Below are 21207 nucleotides of genomic sequence, written 5' to 3'. Positions count from 1 at the left end.
ACTCAATTATGGTTCGTTGCAACTACACATTTTCGTAGACGCTGGTGAGAATACGTACGGAGCAGTCGGCTACTTCCGAATTATTACCGGTAGAGATCCTTGTTGCGCCTTAGTTCAAGCACGTTCTAAAGTTGCCCCCATAAAACCACATTCTATTCCTCGATTAGAGTTGATGGCAGCCGTGTTGTGCGCTCGACTAAAGAAATCAAGAAAGTGTACTTCTGGACTGATTCAAGTACAATCGTGAATTAAGTCGGATGTCCGAAAATATCGTCAATTTGTGGCGTTCAGGATCGGCGATATTTTGTCGCAAACAAAGACGTCGGATTGGAGGTGGATCTCCACGAAGCTCAACATTGCGGATCATCTTACGAAGTGGTCAAGAGGATCATCGTTAGAAGCGGATGGTGCATGGTTGAAAGGACTAGCGTTTTTACACTTACCCGAGAGTGAGTGGCCAGTTGACAATAGTGTAGAACCAAAGGATCCAGAAGAACTTCGAGCAACATGTTTGTTCCATAAAACTGAAGCTGTATTTCAACTAATCGATCCATCCCGTATTTCGCAATGGAATGTATTAGTGAGATGTGTAGCCTGCGTGATCTGGTATATTTCAAATCTTCGAAGAAAGGCTAAAGGCTTGGCCATCGAAACACTTCGTTCTCTTCCGAGGATGAAGTATACAAGGAAAGTACATGCAGTGCGGGTGTGTCTTAAAAGAGACGAGTTCCAACGAGCGGATAAAGTGCTGTGGCAAGTTGCCACTGGCAACAAGTGCAGATGGAAGCGTTTGAAGATGAAGTTCGTACTCTGCGGGTTATGCGAGACAACAAGGGCGAATGCAAGGATAAGATTGAGAAGAGAAGTCCGTTGTACAAATTGTCACCAATTCTGGATGAAAATGATGTAGTGCGTATGGAAAGTCGAACAGCACAGGCATATGTCCTAAAGGACACATGATCACGACGCGTCTAATCGAGTACTACCACGGACGACTTGGTCATGGGCATCGGGAAGCTGTCGTAAATGAATTGATGCAGAAATTTTGTATTCCGAAAATACGGGCTGAGGTTTCGAGGGTAATGCGCAACTGTGTATGGTGTAAGGTGTATAAATGCAAACCAACCGTGCCAAAGATGGCGCCTCTCCCAGTGCAACGAGCAACTCCGTTCCTTCGTCCTTTTACATACACAGGTGTAGATTTTTTCGGTCGTCATCGACCGGCGAAGTGGAAAACGATGGGTATCACTGTTTACTTGCCTCACGGCAAGAGCGATACATCTAGAGGTCGCCAGAAGCCTTTCAACAGCATCTTGCTTAATGGCGATCCGACGATTCGTGTGTCGACGAGGATTTCCAATTGAGTTTTTCTCGGATAATGGCACCAACTTTGTAGGAGCGAGCAAGGAGATTATCAAGGCTATCAATGAAGAATGCAGTGAAAATTTGACAAGTTCGAGAACTAGGTGGAATTTCAATCCACCAGCAGCTCCTCACATGGGAGGAATATGGGAGCGGTTAGTCCGGTCGGTAAAAGCGGTGTTGGCAGAGCTTGACGATGGAAGATCACTTTCGGATGAAGTATTGTAGACAGTATTGGCTGAGGCGGAGAGGATGATAAATTTCTAGATGAACATTTGAAAAATGCCTATCTGCTTTTTGTAAACAAACATGTTCCTGTCTCTATAGGGCCCATCTGCATCCACCCACGCACATCAACACCCTTAACAGATAGCTTGAAGAACACTCTTTCTGATAAGGGTGTTGATGTGCGTGGGTGGATGCAGATGGGCCCTATAGAGACAGAAACATGTTTGTTTACGCAAAGCAGATAGGCCCTTTTCAAATGTTCGTCTAGATTTGTGTTCAAAGATAATATGGAGCCAGAAGCCCTGACTCCAAACCACTTCCTTCTCGGTTATCCATCGTGTGGTAGAGAAATGCGGTTTCCATCCGGTAATGAAGCGAAAGGGTTACGGGATCAGTACGAGCGGTCACAAGTGCTTACCGATAAACTACACTCTTAGAAAAATCCATGTAAATTTAAGTTCACCTGGATGCACATAAAAGGAGCGGTCCGTTTGACACAAAATTTACATCTTTTATCACAAATAAAAATCGAGCTGGCAATCGCTAGAGCCGAATCGACAGACAAAACATATGAATGTAAAATATTGTATTGGATTCGAACACTGGTCCGCTGATTGAGAGGCATAGTCTATACCTCTCGGCCATATCAGCAAGTTGTGAGATGAACGATAAATGTGAAACTGTTTCTACCTACATGGTCAGATAAGTTTGTTGACATCTTGTGCAACCAACTCGAACTTACATGATGGATGTAAAGTTGAGTCAAATTTGCCATTCAGTCATGCAATGGTTACGTACGTTAATGGTTTACGTCACGTGTAAATTCCTAATTTATAATAAATTTGAGGTCCAAATGGCAAGAAGATCAAGGCTCTATCAAGGTTGGTACTCTGGTGTATATGGCGGATGAAGAAAACCGGAAGAGTTGGATCCGAGGCGTCGTCTATGAAATCATCAAGGAAGCTGATGGTAGAGTCAGGCAAGTTGTGATTCGAGCTGGTGGAAAGTGGTGGTATAGGCGAGCAGTAGCAAAGATTGCGGTGCCAGAGATAAGCGACGAAACACCTGGCTTGGTTTAAAGGACCCTGTGCCAGAGTTACGGGAGGGGCTGTTGCGGCACCTGGCATCACTGCACAAGTGGTGCATTGAGAGGGATAGGCCCTTTTCAGACTAACGTCAAACTGGGTTAAAACGTCAGACTGCTTTGAAATGTCAGATTGGTGAGACAGTGGTAGCGTGAGGATAAAAAACTATTCATGTTTGTATAAGGTAAAACAAAATGTTGCGTTTGAGCTTAAATATATTTTTATTACAGTTTTGCATAAAATTTTGTATGTAGATAACTCAACTTTTTGCAACTCGTTACATAAGCAACTATTTCTTAACACACTGTCATTATACATCTAGAATCCAAATTGTTGAGCTCTGGCCTAACCTACGATTTTTTTACTTTACTTAACCGTGCAATTCGAAGGGCGTTCAAGGGCGTACCAGGGATGTTCCAGGGGTGTTCCAATATGATTCAGGAAGATTTTAGGAGTTTTCAATGGGTTCCCAAGGGGTTTCCAGAGCGTTATTGATGTGTTCCAGAGGGATTCAGAGTTTTAAGGGTGTTCTGGCACCACTGCTACACCCGACGAGGACCTCGATGACAGGCGTTCCCTGACAATCGAGAAACGTCAGACAATGCGTCAGCTAAATTTGACAACGAACGAATATGCGAAAACATGCTAGAATTTCTATCGTGGCAAATGCTGTTGAATTTAATTGAAATTTGTAAATCTATTTGAATTGTTGAAATTTCTTACTTATTGAATATTGTGACCAACTGAGTTTGTAATCAAACCTATTCGTGCGTCGAAGAAAGTGCCAATTTGAGTTCAAACAAAAAGTAGTTGGTAAGAAATACTAAATTCCAAATGTTACTGGCTGAACATAACCATTTCTGTGAGAACTTTTCCACAATTAGGATAGACCGGCACTCTCGAGGGGAACAGTAAGCTATAGATTACACCTTAAGTGCGTTTTGATGAATTAGGAGGTAAATTGAGTCGATTCCTTTTTGAATGACACCGGATCGCTACTAAAACAGGGTCGTTTATTCATCTAAAGAACCACCTTAGGGTATTTGCTTAAACTGCAATTGAGATCGACAGAATTTTGCTTCGGATAAGTTCCGATAACGGGAAACTAGATGTAAGTTGAGCAATTTGTATTTTCTTCATATATTAACTGAATATATCATTTTAGCTTTAAGCCGCTCACTGAGAAAAGCTGCTCTAAGGAACCCTACCACCTATCCGAACAAAGGGAGTCCCATTAGTATTTCAGCCCGTTCCAGAGGAGGAGGGGGGGTCCAGGAGCGATCCGCGGGTTTAAGGATCGTTCCAGGGGTGTTCTAGGAGGTTGAGAGGATCCCATGGGTTTCCAATAGTGTTTTTCAGGGGCTTTCAAATGCATTCTTTTCTTCAGTCGTTTTCGCTTCTAGTCAAATCGTTTTAGTATTTGTTTTTGCATCTAGTCATGTTTAAAACGATTTCAGTTCACTAGAGCTCTCTTCAAATGAGAAGCGATTCCTTGTCATTTGAATGAGTTGTCACTCAACTGGGCACAAAACACGAAAAACCTGGAAAAATCCGCCAAAGCGTAACATTATCGGATGTCGGGTCAAAGTCGGGTCAAATTTTATTAAATGTTGGACCATTGTTGGATCCACATCGGATAACTATTGGGTCTATGTTGGGTTTGGTGACCAAAATAAAAACAGGTCAATGATAGGTTTGTGTCGGGTTATACGTCATCAATAACGAACAAAGCTTAAACCGTTCAAAAATTAGCGAGAATCGTCCAACATTAGGATGAGCTACAGGAAGCGTTCAATATTTGGGTTATAGACTTCCCATACAAATGTTATATTTTCTCTTAAAAAATGGAATTTAAGGGAATACAAATTATAAGAAGTATAAGGAAAGAGTGGATCTAGACGCTCACTGGATATTTTTCAACTGAAGTGGAATTATGCACGGAAAAACAAACGAAAACAAAAATGCCAATACTAACCGTTCAACAATTGGCGAATTACCCTAATGACTTGCAGTCAAAAAAGCCCAAAATCGCATATTTTGCCCAATAGCTATAGCTCAAAATTGTGACGTGCTGGAGCAAATCTGAGCCCGAATTCGCGAGGCTTCACCATCCAGAATCATTAACATGAATTACAAAGAAAATATGCAGATGCATTCTTCCAAAATTTTCAAAATATTTTAAGTATTAGCGAAACATAGTAATTCATTGCAAAATAAACAGCACTGGCGTGATGAAAATAGTTTTATATACCTAGTTATTGAAGCAATTATTGAAAAAAAATGTTATTAATTGATGAATGTGTGAAGGATTTCAATAAAAATTCCTAGATAGATATCTTAAATTTGTGGGTAAATCTCAAATGAGTTTCTTTAATAACATTTAAATAAAATTCCCTGGTCAACTTTTTTACCCTGGAAAATCGCCTCTCAACTTTATGGAAGAAGAAAAGTTAACAGTAAATTCAAATAAAGCTTTTGTTGATTTTGTACTACAGACTTTTACGCTTTCTTTTTGAGAGGATAAGCACTTTTAAGAGTAATATTTGTATGAAATTTTAAGAAGTTTGCAAAAAAAGTCACTATTTTCAATAAGCATCTAACATTTGAAGAAACATTCGAGTGGAATCTTAGCAGAATATTGTGGAAACTTGAAGTTAAGTTCCTAATGCAGTTTGAACACAAGCATTTGGAAAGATATCCTGGAGATCTTCTAAAATATATTCTAAACAAATCTTTCAGATTTATTTTATAGGCAACTTGTTGGTTATTCATTCTTATAATTATTCAGATAAATTTAAAACCCGATTTAATCCACCTATGGTGAACAGAACCCTTCTTACATTAAAGTTATTATTGTATTGTTTGTATTTAACATATTTATTTTTTCAACATTATTGATCAAAAGTTTTAGAAAATATTGTGAATTTGGCATCTAGTGGATTGGTTTCCAAAATAGCATCATGTACCATGGACTAAACAACCAGAAATGCCAGACACCTCCTAGAATCTTATATGGAATGTTTAAAAAATAGCTTACATAAATATTCTGGAATATTGTATCTTTTGTTAACTGCCAAAAGATCTCGAATCGATTAACAAATGGATAAGAAAATCAGCGAGATAAACCTTGTCCAATATCTCTTAATAAGTCAAATAAATTAGCTCCGAAGTACTTGGTATTCATGGTTATGGTGTAAAAAGGACAAAAATGATATATCTACTATGTTAATCAGTTTTGGCATTAGCTTATTAGCTAGTTATTTTGGCTGTCCGTTGCTTGCATTTTTCCCACAATATATAAATTCAAAGCTTTCATTTAACATATGGTTAGTTTTCCTGTTAGATTTCCTGTTTATTCGTAATTTGTTATTTATAATTTTATTGGAAATAATAACCTACTAGTATGCACTTTATATAATTATTATTATTTATTTATTAAAGAGGTTTTTACAAAAAGTCATTCGCCTCCGATACACTTTATATGAGGTCAGCATTATTTATTGAAAAATAATTTTCCTTAGACTGGTCAAAAGCTCATGCAAGATAACAAGCGAATATAATAATAAAAAAAAACGGAATTTATTGAAATACTCTTCGAAAGACATCTCAGTAACCAAATGTCCAATTGGAATAAAATTTCAGGGCCTTTTACAAGGGTATTGTAGCTTTCATTCATTTCAAGAGAACCCAAATAGGTGGACAGACGGCTGAGACTTGGTCAAAAATCTTATTATTGTTTTCGCGCCAAAAATAGTGTGTAGTTAGATTAAGAACCCCTGTTAAGGATACTCGAGGATACAGCCGAAAACATCAGGATATTCAACTAATAACACATTGAGCCTAGTAGGGTTTATTTTGCATCCATTTGCATCCAAGATAGTTACTGGGCCTTGAAAACGACTATTTTTTGCTAAAAAATGACCATAACTAACCCTATTCACACTTTGGAACCCTATGCACTTCTACAAAAATGTTTGTTTTGACATTTTACCCTAAAAGGGATACCTGGGGTCCATTGGACCCCAGGCGCCTTTCAGAGCTCGTCTTTGATGGAACACACTCAGGTGACGAAACTGAGGCCATGAAGGTATCCCTTTTAGGGTTAACATAACTTTGTAGAACATTATAACTTTCTAAAACTGCACGTTTTCGAAATATATGAATAAAACGATTTTTTAGGGTCCATCCATAAAATACGTCTGTATCTTGAAACAATGGACAGATAGAGGGTTGGCGTCTTGGCGAAGATGCATGTAAAAATTTCAAAGAAATAGGGGATATCGGGGTTATTTAAAGATAGTTCAATGTAAGGTCGTTCGGTGAATCAGCTCCATTCAATGGACCTTTTTACACAAATTCAAATTACGGGTAAAACGAGCTCAATACACTGAACTGATTTCAAGCATCGCGCGGTGCATGACACCTTCCTTATCTGAAACTATCATGTCAAAAACTCATCTAAATCCATCCACTCCTAGTAAAGATCTTAAAAACAAAAGTTAAATTTGCTAAAAAAAATAAATAAATTCAAACTCACTGAAAATTGGGAGACGTTACGCGAAGAAGAAGTCTGTTCGCTGTGGTAATGGTACTCCGACCAATTTTTAATGATATCACGTATTTTTCTTGTTCGGTGTTATGGACCTTGAAACACTTTCTGAAGACTGTAAAATTATTTTTCAACCGTGTTCTGAAATGCAGTAAGGTGCTGGATCTCACATTCCTTATGGTAACGTTTTCGTTTGCTGAATATTTGGAATGGCTTGTACAATCTAAAATGCTCACCTGAAATCTTCTGTTCAACCAGAACTCATTGCACCGACCAACGAGGCATTCGCATTTTCGTATTACTCCTTACTCAATTCTAAACCCCACACTGGATTCGTCCTTTATCCTAACCTTGGAAAACCACAAAACCCTACTTCCAAATAAATCCACGTAAAACACAATCCGTAAAATAACTTGAAATCGAAGAACAATTTCAATCACAAAGCTATCCCCCGCACGCACACCGACCGTCACGCAGGACACCAAGCGAACCAACTGAATCGAATGTCCGAGTGGCGTTTTCCTCGAGCCGACCGCCGCCGCCGGCAGCACCGTTACCGACATGCAGGGCTAGCTGTGGTGACAACGAAACAGAAAATGAAAATTTTATCAGTTAATTAAATTCAGTATTCTTCTATTGCCTCCTAGCAGGTAAGTACCCCAACTTACCGCGGCCCTGAGCTGCGTGGAATAACAAATGATAGACAATTACGAAGTGTGCAGTTAGCCTGGTGGCTCAGGCGGAGATCAAGAATCCACGAGTTCGATCAACGATCATTTCCAACTGCTCGAGAACTGTTGACAGCCATATGATTCGTACGGCAGACATCTACGACGACATCAATCGCCCTGCACCTTGGAAGACGATAAATGTGTAGGTGGTCTACTGTTCGGAGTAGCACTTGGGTTGGTATAGCCCCAATTAGATATATTGTTTGCTGAATAATGGCTGCTGCTCAGGAAGGATGGCTAGTCATCGCATCGCTGCTCCTCGGTGGTTGCCGTTATCAGGTGGCCACGAGATGAGTGAACTACCGACGGACGAAGTTTTAACTTCGAAAGTTACCTATCATATCAACGAACGTCTGGACGCTGGTCGACATCTCCGTAGTAGACGAGGATGGGTCACGTGCAATTCGGTGTCGAACATTGTTTAACTTGGTTACTGATGAAATCAGTTCTTCAATTTAGATAACAATCGAACCGAAAGCGCCCATTTGGCGGCGAAGTATGATATGAAGTGTCCTTGTAAAAACAATCATGCATATTACTATTACACTTATCATCAATAACTCATAGCAGCAATAATGATGGTGAATTGTCATATTGTTAAGCAGTGCAATAAATTTTAAGATTAAAATTGCACACACGATTACATGTTGTCACTTCACTGACAGGTAACGAAAAGTTTCTGTTTTGTAGATCTACGTTCCATATGTGAAACTTAGGTTACCTCAACTTCTTGAGCATCATTGATGAAAACGGCTTTACTGGTAATCAGACTATACTAGATGGATTCAAACAAGGATGGACAGTGTGCAAAACTGCGTAAGGGTTTCGGGTGACCTATTAACCCGTTGACGCCCAAGGTGTCTCACAATTTAAATCTTTAATTATTTTTGTTATCAAAGGTCAAGTTCCAATAAAATAAGCATTATTTGACGAAAAAAATGAAAATCTATGGTGTAGTTCCAAAAAAATTCTTCATTGTAGGTCCTCAATGTCTGATAATTTTCTCGAGCTCTATTTCAGCACAACTTCTGCGCTATCGTTATATTCTGATCCGTATAGGTACAATGCAGATCTAAACAAGTGAGAGAGATTAGAACCACTAAAAAAGAATTAAAAAAAAAGGATTTATAAATTGGGGCAGAAATCTAACCCGATAAACGCCTAAAAGTATGCAATGCACGGTCATTGTAATTTCATGTAGTTTCGACTGCAGTGTTCAACAATTCTCATTTTTTTTAACAAATCAAATAAAGAGTGCTCATTATGTTTAGCATAACCAAACGTTAAAATACTGTAGAAATTATATTTGACACAGATAATGATTTCTAACGAAGTAATAGAGTTTATCCTTCAGTACTCCACAAACTCTCATTACACGTAAACTTTTCTGAAATTCGCATGTTTTAAAAAGAAAATCGTGTTGAGTACTGCTCCTTTTAATTTATATCCTTTGATTTAAATACCCAACAAGAAATTAAAAAAAATCCTTTGACAGATACGTATTTCGACCTCAACTATAAGGTCATCTTCAGTGACTCGTACTTACAGGTATTCCACTAACACGCCGAGGTTCATCATCATTCCATGTTTTGATATAAAATTTTAATTAAATATACTCTACACGGCTTCTCCACTTATGTTAACAATATGTGAGTTTTATGTTGTTATTCTAGGCACTATCAAAGTTACATCAAAATGATAATGTGTCTTTCGGCTACATGAAAAATGATAGAACAATCAAAAATTCAATTTTATTCGATCTACCAATTGCAATTTAGAATTACGTACAAAAGCCTGAAAAACATAACGCTTCGAAGAACATTCACGGCAGAAATCCCTGAGGGAATCCCGAGAGGATTTACTTTAGGAATTCTGAGAGGCATATCTGGTAGAATTCTGAGGGAATCTCAGCTGAAAGCTTGGTAGGAATCACTGAAATAATCACAGAAGACATCCCGGGAGGAATTGCTGTATAAATCCGGAGCGAGGATCCCGGCTCGTAGAAAGAATTCCATTAGGATTCTCTGAGTATGTTTCGACAGATCACTTTGAAAGTATACAAAAATGAATCTGTGAAGTAATTCCAGCAGAAATCCAAGAAAGAATGGTGGTTAAAATTTCTGAAAGAATCGTTTCAGGCAGGGTTGACAATCGTCCTTCTCGTCACCACTGCATGAAGATAACAATAAAACAATCTTCGTCCGAAAGAACAACGGTGACGATTAGCCTTTTCGTCGCCGACTGCGTGCTTCACGACGAAGCTCAATCATAAATAGTCACCCACCAACTTTTTCGTCGTCCTCTTTGTTCCCTGGAAATGAGCGACGACGTGCCAAGCGAACGCCAACTAGGAATAGCTTTTATTGGCGTTTCGGCACTTACGCTGGTGTGAAACCTCACTAGCACAGTTGGTAAGAGTGCTGGATTGGCAATCTAGAGGTTCGTTGTTTGATTCCAGGTGCAATTATTTTTTTAATTAAAATCTTTTTTTTGTGTGTTGCTGGTGGCTACATTGACTCCGTCGGCTAGACGCACTTGGACGAAGAGCGAAAGAAAACGAATGAAGATTTTGTTTTCGTCACGACGCAAGCCCTTCGCGACGATTCGCTGGCTTGAATGAGTCATCCGATGTGGAACGAGCAACGATGACGATCTAGTTTTCGTTCTCGTCGTCGACTTTCTTGGTCGTACGGCGACGATTTTCAGCCCTGGTTTCAGGATTTTCTAAAGCAATTCAGGCAGAAATCCCTGAAGTTATTCCTGAAGGAATATCGTAAAGAATACCTGATCAGGGTACGAAAAACGGATCACGCCGAAAAACAAACGCTTTGTCCTAGGCGGTGCATGTTGGTAACAAAGGCGCTCCGCAACAAATGTATGTCAGGCGATGAGAGCAACAAAACAAACATCGCTCGCCGTGCGTGTGCAAATATTCCGCCTTTTCTGCTAAAATTTGCGACCCCCATCATCGAGTTCATAAGCATTTGGACGAATTAAGACTCTTGCAAACTTCAGAGTCGAGTTGCAGTTGTAAAATAATGCGAAAATCACTATGTGAATAGAACGAGGCAAATATTCCTACCGTTTTTGTTGTGAACAAACTTGGGAGCGATCTTTGTCATTATCTGCTAACGAAAAAACAAAGCGTTGTTGCCGTGCCTTCTTTGTTGCCTATTTTTCGCTTGCGGTGTCATATTCTGCGTACACTGTACCTGATGGAATCCTTAGAGAGATCATGACAGGAATGCCGGTCAGAAGCTGAGCAGGTATTCCTGCAAGAACCATAGAAGATGTCTCTATGATCTAGGATTTCCTGAGAAAATCTTGGAACAAATCTATATTTTTTCATATTATTCTCGAGAGGAATTCCTTAAGGAATCACAGAAGTATCCTGGAAGGAATCTTTAAAGGAATTTCAGCACAAATTCCTGAAGGAATGCAGAAAACAATAACTAAAAGAATCCTTTCAGGATTTTCCAAAGCAACCCCTGCAAAAATTCCTGAAGTTAACTCCGGAGCAATCCGTACAGCAATCTCGGAAGCAATATCTGAAGGAATCCCGGGAATAAACCTGGGAAGATTCTCGAAAGGAATGCCTGAAGAAATCCTTGAAAGAATTTTGAAGGTATATCCCGAAAAAAAAACCTCAGCTCATCTAATCTTATCTCAATTCTTCGCCCTACTCTCTAGCCTCTACCTTACTGCCTTTTTTGCCCTCTATTCCAATCCTCTATCCTACGCTTTATCATAACATTCAACCCTACCATCCCCGGGTAGAGGTGAAGTACTGACGATCAAAACGTGATATTGGTTTGATTGATATAAGAGATAAAAGATCTGAAAATAATATCCGAAAAATGTTCCTGGAACATCTGAACAATATCAAAATTTGATATTTCAAGATCAAATGAATAGTTTGCTGCTATTGGTTAGATCTTACAAGATCTAAATATGATCTGATAATGATTTTTCAGGAGTAACATTTAGATATTATTTTTAGATCTTTTATCTCTTACTAGCTGTCCCGGCAAACTTTGTCTTGCCGTCTTGTGGTGGTTTGACAACTGTTGAGCTCAAAATAGCACCGCACTCTAGATTGATTTCATTTCGGTCGTGTTGATTTTCTTCCCAGCTCATAGAAAATCAGTTCTTTTTCAATTTTGTTACTTTTCTAGTTGATTTTCGTTACTTTTTGTACATATAAACACAGCCACCATGAAAACGAATCGAACCGTGCAAGAGCCATCCTAATCGGTTCAGCCGTTTGTGAGTTTTGTTGCCTCAAAGAGATTTCAAACTCATTTTTATATATATAGATATCAATCAAACCAATATCACATTTTGATCTCAATATCGAAATATGCTATTATTGAGCTCTTTTCCTCTACCCGGGTCTGCCCTACCCTCTACCCTATCCACTACCATAACCACTGCCCTATCCTCTACCGTACCCTCTAGTCCATGGTTTCCCAAACTGTGGGTCGCGACCCCCCATGGGGGTCGCCGGACCTTATCCGGTCGACAGTCGAATATTTTTCTGTAACAGACAACAAATGAGGGAATTTCTATGCTGGGTCGCGAAAACTGACAAAAGGGGGAACGCACCTGAAAGTTTGGGAACCTGTGCTCTAGTCTATATTGTGCTTAATCGTGCCGTCTACCCTAAACTCTACCCTAACATTTTTACTACCCTCAACAATACTCTCTATCCTACCCTCTTCCCTACCGTCTACCCTATCCTCTATCCTAACCTTCTACTCCACTCCCTCTACTCTATCCTTCACCCAAACCCTCTACCCAACCGTCTGCTCCACCGTTTACCCAAACCACCACCCTACCATCTACTATAACCCTCTACCCTTTTTCTCATAAAGCCCGATCGATAAATACCCATATTGCATATAGACACTATAGATTCCATAGACTCGCGGAGACATGGTTGAAGAATACAATTTTAGTATGTTTTGCCGTGAATTTAGAGTGTACCTAGCGAATATGGCGTCACGCAATCCATTGTTGCTATTGAAATCGTGACGTCATGCTCGTTTGGCTACACGAACTGACAGTTCAGGCCAAACATATCTAAAGATTATATCTGCAGAAGACAGGCTCTCTTTGGTTTCCCTCTCTTTTGTTACTATCTCAGCTGTTTATTTGAATTATTGTCTCCTTGCATAGAACGATGGTCATAACAATCGTCTTTTGATTTGTACTGTAAAAGTAGTTGAAAAGTGTACCATTACATTGAAATAATTGAAAGAGAAAGTGAATAAAAAGAGCCTCTCAAATGCAGATAGGACCTATTGAAATGTTTGGCCTAAGTTGTCTTCGCCTCCGCGAGTCTATGGAATTTATAGTGTCTATAATATTGCATGGTATCATGGCTCAAACTACCATTCCGTGGCCGCAATCTTGGATATGGTCCGCCATCTTGGATTAAAATATCGATTTTTGACTTCTACATATCAAGCCCGATCGATAAATACCCATATTGCATGGTATCGTAGCTCAAATTATCATTCCGTGGCCGCCATTTTGGATATGGTCCACCATCTTCGATTTCAAAATGGCGTCGGATAATCATTTTTGAGTTCTACTCACGACGCCCGATCGATAGATACCCATATTGCATGGTATCATAGCTCAAACTACCATTCCGTGGCCGCCATCTTGGATATGGTCCGCCATCTTGGATTTCAAAATGGCGTTAAATATCGATTTTTAACTTCTACTCATCAAGCCCGATCGATAGATACCCATATTGCATAGTATCCGAAGCAGCATTGCCGTTAAAAAGCATATATTCAGGAGTTTTGACCGCCATCTTGGAACCTACGCCGCCATCTTGAATTCCAATACCCCTACTACCACCTCCACAGCCTGGAATGTGTATGCTAAATTTGATTGAAATTTCTTAACGCATTTCAGAGTTATGCCTTTATTCCGGCATACACATACATATGTATAAGGGCCTGTCCATAAACTACGTAGACTCAGAGGGGGGGACGGGGGGGGTCTGGCCAAAGTCTACGGTCCATACAAATTTCGAAAATTGTGTATGGACGAAAGTCTACGAGGGGGGAGGGGGGGTCTCATATTGCCAAAATTGAGTCTACGTAGTTTATGGACAGCGCCTAATTGTATGTTCATATGCTTGTATGTTTATATGTTTGTATGTTTGGCTATTTGTATGTTTATATGTAAATACGTATGTATATGTACATCGACTTCTGCATGTATTGATCAACAACTCTGCCGAAGAAATGAACTATAAATTATTAATCATTGTCCAGATTTCAGGGAAATAGTTGTTTTTTTTTTCGCATTGGAAACGAAACTCATAGATCGTGACAATATGTATTCTTTGCAGCATCGTTTACGCCACCTAGTGAACCAATCACAAACTATATTGTCCATTACGAGCAAAGTATGGGTGTGGAGAACATCTTCTCTGAAGAAAGTATTCTAAAATTTTGCATAATTCTGAAGTTATTTACATCAAAAGGACTGTCCTATTTATAGGACGCTGGGCGTTCGGGGCATTTGTTCTATAAATAGGACGCTGGGCGGATATGGGTTAAATTGGGTTCTTTAAGGGTATCCAGCTTATTGCATAATCGGAATTTTCGTCCAAAAATTAGTCGAAATCCAAAATTTCATCATTTTTGGTGCTCGGGAACTATTTTTAAAATACATTTTAAGTTTGTATGGGAGATTTTTTTTTGTTCGGGGCAAACTGTCACTTTATCGATTGAACTGTCATTCTATCCACGGAAATTAAAACGGTTTTGTTAAATTAACCATCAAATCAAAGGAATTGGAATGCAATAAAATCACGCTATACTCAGAAAACTGAGCTCTTTTGATTAGGCTAAAGAACATGACAATATTTAAATCACTAAACAACCCAATTCATTCGAATCTCACCGGGGACTGCGACAAGGTGGCAGATTGTCAGGCCTAATCTTCAACATCGCCGCTCTGGAAGGTGTAATGCGATCAACGTGATGCTGGTAGCAGTGACCAATTTCTGGAAGATTAAGAATTTTTATTCACTCGTGCATTATTATGCACTGATTTTTAAATTATTAAAGTCTACAAAATATTCAAAAGAAATTATTGCTGAAATCTTTAAAAAATAACATTTTTTTTGAAGACTAACCTAGGTCTTCCTGGTTCCTGTATGCATCCCTTTTGAATTATCTTCCAATATCATTCAGGAGTTCAGGAGTTCCTCCACAAATTCTTGAAATAATTTAGAAAAATCATCACGAAATCCTGAAAAAGTTCTTGGGTACATCCCTGAAAAGATGGTTGAAGGATTTCTGAAATTTCCGAAGGAACTCCTGAATGACTTTTTGAAGAGAACCTGAGAAAAATTTCTGAAGAAATCACATAAGGAATTCCCGGGGAAATCCCTGGAAGACTTCCTGGATAAATCCCCGAAGAAAAACCTGGATGAATTCCTGTTGCAATTTCTACAGGAACGCCTGGAGGAAGCTCTGTAGAATCCCCAGAGGAATTCCCGGCAAAATTAACGGAGAAATCTCTGAAAGAATTCCTGTATAAATTATGGGAGGAATACCTACTTAGAGAAATTTCTGAAGAGATCTCATTAGGAAATCCTAGAAGAAATCCTGCATAAATTTCTGGAGGTTTCCTTGGGGGAATTCTTGGAGAAATCCCAGAAGGGATTCCTGGATGAATCCTTGAAGCAATTACTCGGAAAATCTCTAGCAAGAATCCGGGAGGAATGCCTGGAGAAACTTCTGAACAAATTCCTGGAGAAATTTCTTGGATGAATGCTGGAGAAATTTCTGAAAAAAATCCCAGAGGATTTCCTGGAAGAACCCTTGGAGGAACCCTGGAGAAATCCGTGATGGAAGTCCTGGAGGAATCCCTGAAAAATTCCTGAAATAATTCCTGGAGAATTTCCTGGAAGTATCTCTGAAAAAATCCGTAGAGAATTTCCTGGAGAAATTCCAGAAGGAATTGCTGATATAATTTCTGAAGGATGTCCAGAAGCAATTCCTGGAGGAATCCTGTAGAAATTCCTGAGGAATTCCTGGAGAAGTTCATGGAGAAATTCCTGGATAAAATCTTGAAGGAATGCCTGGAGGAATTTCTAGAGGTATTCCTCTGGGAATTGCTTGAAGAATCTCTAGAGGAAATCTGGATGATTTTTTAGAGAAATCTCCAGGGGAGTTCTGGAAGACTGCAACGTCTATTTTTTTTTTCTATTTCCAAAAAAGTCCCTTGAGAAATTCTCGAAGGAATTCCTGAAAAAATCCCTGGGAGAATATTTGAAGAAATTAGTGGAGAAATCCCTGGAGGAATCTCTGGAGAAATTCCTGGAGAAATCCCTGAAAGATTCCTGAAGGTATTCCTGGAAAATTTTCTGGAATAATTTCTGAAGGTATTCCTTCTGGAGGATTTCCTGGAGGAATCCTTGGGAAAATCTCTGAAGCTATTCCTGATGAGATCTCAGGAGAAATTCCTGTAGAAATACTTGGAGGAGTCCCTAGAGGAATTGCTGACTCAATTTCTGAAGGATGTCCAGGAGCAATTCATGGAGAAATATTTGAAGGAATACCTGAAAAAAATCCTGGGGTAATTACTGGAGGAGTTTCTTGAGAAATTCCTTGATAAAATCCTGGAGGAATTCCTAGAGGTATTCTTGTGGAAATTGCTGGAGGAATCCCTGCAGCAACTCCTTGAGGAAGATCTAGAAAAAATCTTGGTGGAATTCCTGGAAAAATTCCAAAAGGTATTTCTAGAGAAAATCCTGGAAGATGTTTTGAAGGAATCCCCCAAGAATTTTTTGGAGAAATTCCTGGATAAACTGGTGACATAATTTATTAGGGAATTCCTTGATTAATTCCTGGTGGAATGCCTGCATGAATTTCTGGAGGAATCCCAAAAAGAGTTCCTGAAGCAATTCCAGGAGTCCCTGAAGCAATTCCTGGAGGAACTCCTGGTGGAATTCCTGGAGGAATCGCTGTGAAAATCCTAGAGAAATTTCTGCAAGAATCCAATGAGGAATCTCTGAAAGAATGCCTGGAAAATTTCTCGGAAGAAAGCCTACACTGCAAATTGTGTTTACTGGTATTCAGCAAACTTTGCTGATTTTTTTTTTGTGCTGATTACATTCAGCAATGCGAATTTACTGAATATCAGCAATTATTTTTCAACTTGCTGAACCATCCAGCAATTTTGACAGTTGATCAGCAACGTTGTGCTGAAATTCAGCAAAATTTTTGCTGAAATTCAGCAATTTATTTTGCTGATTTTTTTGTGCTGAAAGCGTTTTAAAAAATTTGGTGTGTAGGAGAATTCCTGATGGAATTCTTAGATGATTCTCTGAAGTAATTCCTGGAGAAATCTTTAGAGGAGTTCTTGTACAAGTCTCTGGAAAAAATCCTTGAAGAAATCCCTTAAAAAATTCCTGGATAAATTTCTGTAGAAATTCCAGATGGAATTCTAGGAATAATCCCGGGAGAAATTTCTGGAGGTATCTCTGGAGGAATGCATGGAGGAATTCATGAAGGAATTCATCGAGGAAACCTTGTAGGATTTCTTGGAGGAATCTCTGAAAAAATGTAGGAATTCATGAAGGAATCTCCAAAGGAACTCCTGGAGAAACCTCTAGATGAATTCTTGGTGGAATTTTTGATGGAATTTTTAGAGAATTCCCTGCAGGAATTCCCAGAGGAAGCCCTGGAAAAATTCCCAGAGGAATTCCTGAAAAAAACATCGTGGATATTTTTTTAAGGAATTCGTAGAAGAATACCAGGAATAATTCCTGATGAAATCGCAGATGGAATTTTTGGATGAATCCTTGGAATTTTTGGATGAATCCTTAGAAGTGTTTCTGGAGAAACACCAGAAGGAACCTCGGAAGCAATTTCAAGAGGAATTGGTAAGGGATTCCCTAAACAGTAACAATACCTAATTATTTCCTGGAAGAAATCCTTAAAGAACACAAGGAGGAATAACTGAAGAAATCTTAAGAAGAGCTCCTGGGAGATTTCAGTAATTCAGTAATTCACGAGTTAAGCCCTGCAGAAATTCTTGGAGGAATCCCTGGAGGATACCCTACGCACGGGTATTCAGCATGACCATGCTGAGGGTGACGGGTTCGATTCCCGGTCGGTCCAGGATCTTTTCGTAAAGGAAATTTCCTTGACTTCCTTGGGCATAGAGTATCTTCGTGCCTGCCACACGATATACACATGCAAAATGGTCATTGGCAGAGGAAGCTCTCAGTTAATAACTGTGGAAGTGCTCATAGAACACTAAGCTGAGAAGCAGGCTTTGTCCCAGTGAGGACGTTACGCCAAGAAGAAGAAGAAGAAACCCTAGAGAAATGCCTGTAGTGAATAACGAAGGAATCTTTAGAAATACTCCTGGAGAAATATCTGGAAGAATTCCTGGAGGAATCTCTAGAAGCATTTCTGAAGAAATTCCTGGATGAAATTTTAGGGGAATCCCTGCAGCAATTCCCAGAGGAATAATTCCTGGAGGAATCTCTGAAGAAAATCATGGAAGAATCCCTTGGGCAATTCCTAGAGGCATCCCACAAAAAATTCCTGAAGAAATTGCAGATGGAATCCTTAGAGAAATCCTGAAGTAATTCTAAGAAGAGTTCGCGGAGGAACTCCTTGAGGAATCCCTGTAACAGTTCCTGAAGGAATCCCTGCAGGAGTTCCTGAAAACCGGAAGCAGTCCCATTAGGAATTCCTTAGGAAATCCCAGGAAAGCTTTCTTAACAAATTCCTGGAAGAATTTCTGTAGGAAATAAAAATATGAAAATATTCAGGTCTGCAATAATTTTTGGTTGAATTATTGTTGGAATCTTTGGATGGACTCCCAAAACAATGTTTTGTACAATGTTACAAGGAACTCCTGGATTAATGTATAGCGAATCTCTGGTAAAATTTCCTGTAAGGGTTTCCTGGAAAATATTGCTGCTGAAATACTTCGAATAATTCCAGATTGAATTATTAGGACAATCTCTAGTGGATTTCTTGAAGGAATATATGGAGAAATCCCTGCAGAAATCTCTGAAAGAATACTTGCAGAAATAACTGAAAGAATTTCTGTTGGCATTCCTTTGGGAATCCGTGGAGAAACTTCTGGAGGAATCCTCGAAAAAAGCACTGGAACAATCACTGGAGGAACCTCTAAAGATATCCCAGGAGAAATTCCCGGAGGAATGTCTGTTGAACCCATAGAGAAATTCTCGAAAAAATCTCTGGAATCACTGAAGAAGACTATGAAAAAAATCCTGGAGGAATTCGTTGATACATTCTTGCAGAAGTATCTGTAAAAATGTCTGAAGGAATCGTGGGAGGAATTCTTTAAGCATTTCTTGGAACAAACCCTAAAACAATCACTATCGGAACCCTGCAAGATACTCATGGAATTCACGGAAAAGAAACTTCTGGTGAAGTCCCTTGAGGAATTTCTGAAACAATCCCTGGAGAAGTTCTTGATTAAACGCATAAATGAATTTCTGAAGGTGTCCGTGAAAGAATTCGTAAAGAAATCCCAGGTATTTTGCTCTTAGCATGATGTTTGTTTGAATTGAATACATACTAGTGAAATTCGTGTAGAAGTAGCATGTAACTGCACTATGCAGTATATGATTCTACATAGTCCTGCTTTTCCCTACCGGCACTGGGTGCAGCATATCTGGAAAATTTGGCATGCTTTTTTTTTGTATTCGATGAATTAGCATCACAAAATTTAGCCATTCAACCTAGCTTGTTATTTGTTAAAACTCTGTGATAAGATTGAAGTGGTTCTCTTTGAGAAATATTTGGCGAAATTTCCTACGATCTAGGAGTCACCCATGGTTGGTGATACGAACTGACAATGCGGCACCAACATTTCAAAAGGGCGTAACTGCTTTTGCAACCAATGCCTTCTCACAGAGCTGTGGGTCGTATTTCATTCATCTCACGCAATTCACATCCATTAATCGAAAGAGGAGGATTTTATCTTTCTATTTGTGCTAGTGGATTGCTCGAGAGAGATGGGATACGCTCCACAGCTTTGTGAGAAGGCATTAGTTGTAAATGCAGTTACGCCCTTTTGAAATGTTGGTGCCGAATGGATCATTATACACAAACCGCCACCCACAACTAATCACTTTTCCACGATGAAACAAAGCAAAACAAATCTATTGCGCGTCTCCACCCCACTAGGAAGCAGAAACTTTTAGTCTATTCAACACAGTAATTGAAATTCAACAGGTATGGAACTAGAAACGGGTATACAGGGTGTTAGGTTCCTGAGTGCAAACTTTTTAGAGGGTGATAGAGGACCATAAAAGGAGAAAAAAAATGTTCTACGCATATGGTCAAATCTCAACGTTACGTAGTTATTGAACTTCCCATGTTATTGACTCTTATTGCCTTAACTGGCAATAACTTGAAAATGGCCAAACTTATCGAAGTTTTTTTACCCTTATTCGAAAGATTATTGAATTTTCTAACAAATGGCATCTTTGAATCGATTGGTTTAGTTAAATAACTAAGTTTTCTAGAGCAAAATAGCTAAAAATAGCGTATTTTTATTGGGTTTTGTCAATTATCTTTGAAACATGCGTAATTAATTAAAATTATTTCTTTGGCAAAGTTGTGGCCCCTGTTACACTCTTCAATTCGTTTTTTGACACCAAACTTCTATCTCTTATCGTTTTGTTGCAATTTTGATTTTAACATCGCATTTCAGATCATAAATTTGCAACTGTCATGGAATGCACTTTTTTGCGCATTGTGCCGCACATTCAAATCAAAATTGCAAGAAAACGATAAGAGCTAGAAGTTTGGTGTCAAAAAACGAATTGTAGAGTGTAACAGGGGCCACAACTTTGCCAAAGAAATAATTTTAATTTATTAAGGTACACCGGGGCAAGTTGAAACGGGTGGGGCAAGATAAAACACGATGTTTTGATATAGTTTTCAATACAATTTGGAAATTTTTCTTTCGCTAAAAGATTGTTCGAATCAAAAACTATGTGTCATTCAAGCTGTTTACCATCATTGGAACCCGCTGTTTCATCTTGCCCCACCCGTTTCAACTTGCCCCGGTGTACCTTACGCATGTTTCAAAGATAATTGTCAAAAACCAATAAAAATACACAAGTTTTAGCTATTTTGCTCTAGAAAACTTAGTTATTTAACTAAACCAATCGATTTGCCATTTGTTAGAAAATTCATGCCATTTGTTAGAAAATTCAATTATC

The 21207-nt window shown here is 39.0% G+C and overlaps 2 protein-coding genes across 19 annotated transcripts in view; one reads left to right on the top strand and one right to left on the bottom strand.

Moving 5' to 3' along the window:
- The window catches only part of LOC109412368 (sodium/hydrogen exchanger 3), a 325551-nt gene extending 317760 nt beyond the window's left edge, over window positions 1–7791 (bottom strand). For 4 of the 18 annotated variants that reach the window (XM_062851302.1, XM_062851295.1, XM_062851299.1 and 1 more), the window contains exon 1: window positions 7461–7786. The gene's annotated coding sequence lies outside the window, so the exon portion shown is untranslated. Of the gene's footprint in view, window positions 1–7460 lie in introns of all 18 variants that reach the window. The other 14 variants (XM_062851305.1, XM_062851307.1, XM_062851290.1 and 11 more) reach the window with 8 other exon arrangements.
- LOC109412369 (uncharacterized) overlaps window positions 1–21207 on the top strand; it is an 87758-nt gene that overhangs the window by 34119 nt on the left and 32432 nt on the right. The window lies entirely within an intron of this gene.

This window comes from Aedes albopictus, chromosome 2 (assembly GCF_035046485.1).
Source record: "Aedes albopictus strain Foshan chromosome 2, AalbF5, whole genome shotgun sequence".
In the NCBI taxonomy this organism is placed as follows: Eukaryota; Metazoa; Arthropoda; class Insecta; order Diptera; family Culicidae; genus Aedes; species Aedes albopictus.
The sequence above is the reverse complement of the archived record's forward strand: the minus strand, read 5'-3'. Positions and strand labels throughout refer to the sequence as shown.